The sequence below is a fragment of the Gossypium arboreum genome, chromosome 4, assembly GCF_025698485.1.
Source record: "Gossypium arboreum isolate Shixiya-1 chromosome 4, ASM2569848v2, whole genome shotgun sequence".
NCBI lineage: Eukaryota > Viridiplantae > Streptophyta > Magnoliopsida > Malvales > Malvaceae > Gossypium > Gossypium arboreum.
In genome coordinates this window covers 28,242,388-28,247,113 of record NC_069073.1, presented here as the reverse complement: position 1 = coordinate 28,247,113, position 4,726 = coordinate 28,242,388, and the positions used below count along the sequence as shown (strand labels likewise).

The following is a 4,726-nucleotide window of genomic DNA, read 5'->3' as shown; positions in this document are numbered from 1 at the left end:
ATGCCCAAAATTATCCTTTTCTGAATAGAATTAAACTTGGGCTTGATAGGGACACGACCGTGTGCCACGCCCGTGTAAAGGTACTTAGGCCGTGTGCAATTCGGACGTGGTTTAATGTTGACACGGCCATGACACACTGGCATGTAGCCAGCCCGTGTGTCACACATAGGCATGTGGATTACCCGTGTGGAAGTGCCTAAGCCGTGTAAAACACTGATTTTAGCCTATTTTGTACATTTTTGGCTCGTTTCTTGCTCTTTTCACTATCCTATGCTCTCCTAAGTATAAAACATGAAATTAACATATTAGGAGCATCGAATTAAGTAAAGCCAAAGATAAATTATCCATAAATATGCCAATCATGGGATAAAAATATGTATATAATATGGTTTATCAAATATCCCCAAACTTAAGCATTTGCTTGTCCTCAAGCAAAATCCTCAACTCACAATTAAAATAAATTCTTCTCAACTTATAATTCTCATCAAGAATGTTTCGAAGTAATCCACAAGTAATCTTACATTGAGACTTCAACTAAAAGAACATTAAAATTTCAAACAATCCAAGTTGAGCATTTTAATCATAAGATTATAGTTATCCCCCTTTATCTAAGTAATTACCTTTAATTCTAAAGCGACAAGGGTTTACATCCTCACTAAATATTCACTCAAATCACTCAAGGTGTTTAAGGTTCAATAATTAAGCACTCAATAGTCAGACATGAAAAGTTATTACCATAGGCTTGCATGAAAATAAAATCTCCACCACTTATAAATGAGATGATACACAATCAAAAGGTCTTTAACAGGGTTGTAATAGGGCTTGGGATAATGATAAGCTGTAATTTATACATATTTTTATCCCATGCTTAGCATATTTTTGGATGAATTATCATTTGATTTGTGGAATTCGATGCTCTTAATCCTTTAATTTCACGTTTTATGCTTAGGTGAGCATAGGAGAGTAAAAAGAGTGAGAAACGGGCCAAAAAAGGAGAAAATGGGTCAACGTGGGAAATCAATACAGCCTGGACTTCCTCGCACGGGTAGACCACACGGCCGTGTCTACTTAGCAGACTCTAAACACGGCCTAAGCCACCTCACACGGGCGTGTCCCTGTCGAGCCCAAGTTTAGTTCTATTCGGAAAAGACCACTTTTGAGGGTTTGGAAGCATCCAAAGGCCTATTTAAACATCCTAGATAAGGCACTTAGGGACACACAGAGTAGGAGGAAAGGAATTACTCGAAGAAAACCAATTGATCCATCTCAGAAGCCAGAATCTCCTTCAAGATTGAAGATCTCCCTTCAATTTCCTTCAGGGTTTTTTGGGTTTTCTTTATGTTTTGTTATTATTATTCTTCTGTGATGTTTCCTTTTATACTTATGAACTAAATCCCCTAAATACCTAAGGGAGTTGACACCTAAGACAGATCTTGTTATTATTTTATGAATTATATGATAAATATTTGATTTGTTCTTAATTATGTTTTTAATTCTTGCTTTAATATTCCAGGATATTGATTCAAGTACTGATGTGCTTATTCAGAGGAGCAAAAGTCTCTGTCTAAGAGTAGATCTAGCATAATTAAGCGGAGTTGATTGCACCCCTAGACTTAGGGCGACATAAATCTGCCGAATTAGGGTCAAACCTAATAAGGGAATCCATAGATCGAGTTAATGCGACACTAGGGGTTTTATTAGAAAGAGATTGCAATTAATCAACCTAGGGTTAGACATTGTTAGGCTCGAGAGAGATAATAATATAAATTAGGGATTTCTACGGATCAAGTCAAGTGAATAAATCATCTAGTTCAGAGCCAAATAACAAGTGAACTCTAGGTGGATTCTTCCTTGGGTATTGTCTAAATCAATCAGTTTTCCTAAAAGTATATGCCCCACTTTACGTCTTGTGCATTCTTAGTTTAGTTAATTAGTTTAAATTAAACAAATCCTCTTAGTTTTAGGCTAGATAATAAAAACAAGGTTAATGGTAGTACTTTTAGTTCCTCTAGGTTTGACATTCTGGTCTTGCTATAAACTATACTACTGTTCGATAGGTGCGCTTGCCTTTATCTGATAATAGTTAGTTTTCGAGTGTGATCAATCATAAATATAAAACTTATCACGACATATCACATCAACTTTTTGGCGCCATTGCCGGGGAACTAAAATATTAGGAACACTTAATTTTTCTTACTTTAGCCATTTATTTTATTGCAATTTAAATTTTATCTTAGTTTTGTTAATTTTACTAAATTTTCTTTTGTCTTCTTTTGACAAATTTTTATAGTTTATGACTAGAAGAAACTCGTCAGGACTATTACTCTTTGACAGTGAGATTGAAAGCACAGCTCGCAAAAACTAGAGAGAAATAAGGCGAAACCTAAGAAACATAGAGGAAGGACAAGAGAAAGATATCCATAATACAACTGAGGAGATGGCTAAAAATCAGAATAATCAGCTTCCTCCTGTGGTTGCTGCAGATCCAATAAATCAGAATTCTTCTTCTCGTACTATGTATGATTATGCTAAACCTAATTTAATAGGAGCCGAATCGAGTATAGTTGGACCTGCTATTGCTGCAAATAATTTTGAACTGAAACTTAACATGATTCAAATGATACAACAGTTTGTTCAATTTGATGACTTGCAGGATGAGGATCCAAACGCTCATTTGGTGAATTTTCTGGAGTTTTGCTACACTTTTAAGATCAATGGCATTTTTTATGATGCCATTCGCCTTCAGTTGTTTCCCTTTTCATTAAGGAACAAAGCTAAATAGTGGTTGAACTCGTTACCATGAGGGTCAATCACTACTTGGGAACAAATGACCGAAAAATTTTTACTTAAATATTTTCCGCCAGCTAAAACAACTAAGTTGAGGAATGATATCTCTTCTTTTATGCAGATGGGTCTAGAAACACTTTATGATGCATGGGAGAGATATAAGGACCTATTGAGAAGGTGCCCTCACCATGGGCTACCCTTATGGTTGCAAGTTCAAACGTTTTACAATGGTGTGAACCCCTCAACAAGGCAACTGATTGACGTAGCTACCGGTGGAACTTTGAATAATGAAACACCTGAAGAGGCTTATGAATTTATTGAAGAGATGTCACTTAATAACTATCAGTCGCAAGTTATGAGAACGAAGCCGACAAAAGCAGTCGGTGTTTTCAACCTTGATGTGGTCACTATGCTATCTAACCAGGTAAAACTTTTAAATAAAATGATTGACGATTTATATGGTTCTACTCAGGTACATCCAGTGATGAGGTGCAATTCAACTTTAGGAGGAGTGCACACAGAATATCAATCCTTCAACCCTAGCACTGAGGAGGAACAAGTTCAATATATGGGTAATAATAATTATAGACCTCAAAATAACCCAGAAAATGATACTTATAATGTAGGTTGGAGGAACCATCCCTACTTCTCATAGGTTGCCCAAGGAAATCAAAGGCTACAACATCCCCCAGGATTCCAACAACCACCTTACCAGCAGGAAAAGAAGCCGTACCTTGAGAAGATGCTCACAAGGTTTATCTTGGTGTCAGAAACTCATTTTTAGAATATCGAAACAGCAATTAAGAATTAACAAGCGTCAATCCAAGGGCTCGAAACTCAGATAGGCCAACTTGCCAAACTAATTTCTAAACGACCACAAGGTAGCTTGCCGAGTAATATTGAATCTAACCCAAGGGAACAGCTCAATGCGATTACCGTTCGAGATAAGGAAGGGTTAGTTAAACTAGAACCAGAACAAAGGCAAGGAATTATGGCAAGTAAAGGTAAAGGTGAGGTGGAGCACAATGAGCAAAAACCGGTAAGTAGAGAGTACAAACCTCGTGAGCCATACCCCAGTGCAGCAAGGAAAGACCAGACGGACAAACAATTTGGTAAATTCCTTAAATTATTAAAGAAATTACATATTAACTTACTGTTTATTGAAGCTCTTTCGCAGATGCCAAATGCAGTTAAATTTTTAAAGGAGCTTCTAACAAATAAGTGAAAGTTGAATGAGGCATCGCATGTGGAGTTGAACACAGTTTGCTCAGCCGTTCTACAAAATAAGCTACCTAATAAGTTGAAAGATCCAGGGAGTTTTACAATTCCTTGTTTAATTGGTAGTTTAAACGTTAAGAATTCTTTGGCTAATTTAGGGGCTAGTATTAATGTTATGCCTTATAAAATGTTTAAACAACTAGGTCTTGGGAAACCCAAACAAACTAGGATGAGCATTCAATTGGCAGATAAAACAATCAGATTTCTTAGGGGTATTACTGAAGATGTACTTATTAAAATTGACAAGTTTATATTCCTAATGGATTTTGTTGTTCTAGACATAGAAGAGGATAGTTACGTGCCTTTAATTTTAGGAAGGCCCTTTTTAGAAACTGCTTGAACTATTATTGATGTTGGTACAGGTGAAATCACACTTCGTGTGGGTGATGAAACAATCACCCTTCAAGTTCGTAATTCGAGTAACACATCGAATATTGAGGGTGATTGTATAAATCATGTTACTAATACTGATCATATGGTGCAACCTTCTTTGCAGGAAACACGTTTGAAGAGCATACATGAGCCATGTTCAAGTAACGACAAAGGACCTATCTATGAAGAGCGAAGGCTACAGATCGAGGAACTAGATGAATGGTAGACACAGAAATCGAGAACACACAATAAACCAAAACCATGCCTTGACGAACTCAATGTTTCACCA

At 36.6% G+C, this 4,726-nt stretch overlaps 1 non-coding gene across 1 annotated transcript; it reads right to left on the bottom strand.

Annotated features, from left to right (window-relative positions):
- Positions 1–2,875: 2,875 nt before the first annotated feature.
- LOC128292161 (small nucleolar RNA R71) lies at positions 2,876–2,982 on the bottom strand. Its single transcript, XR_008282146.1, has one exon. It is a non-coding gene; the product is annotated as a small nucleolar RNA R71 (small nucleolar RNA).
- Between the last annotated feature and the right edge of the window lie 1,744 nt (positions 2,983–4,726).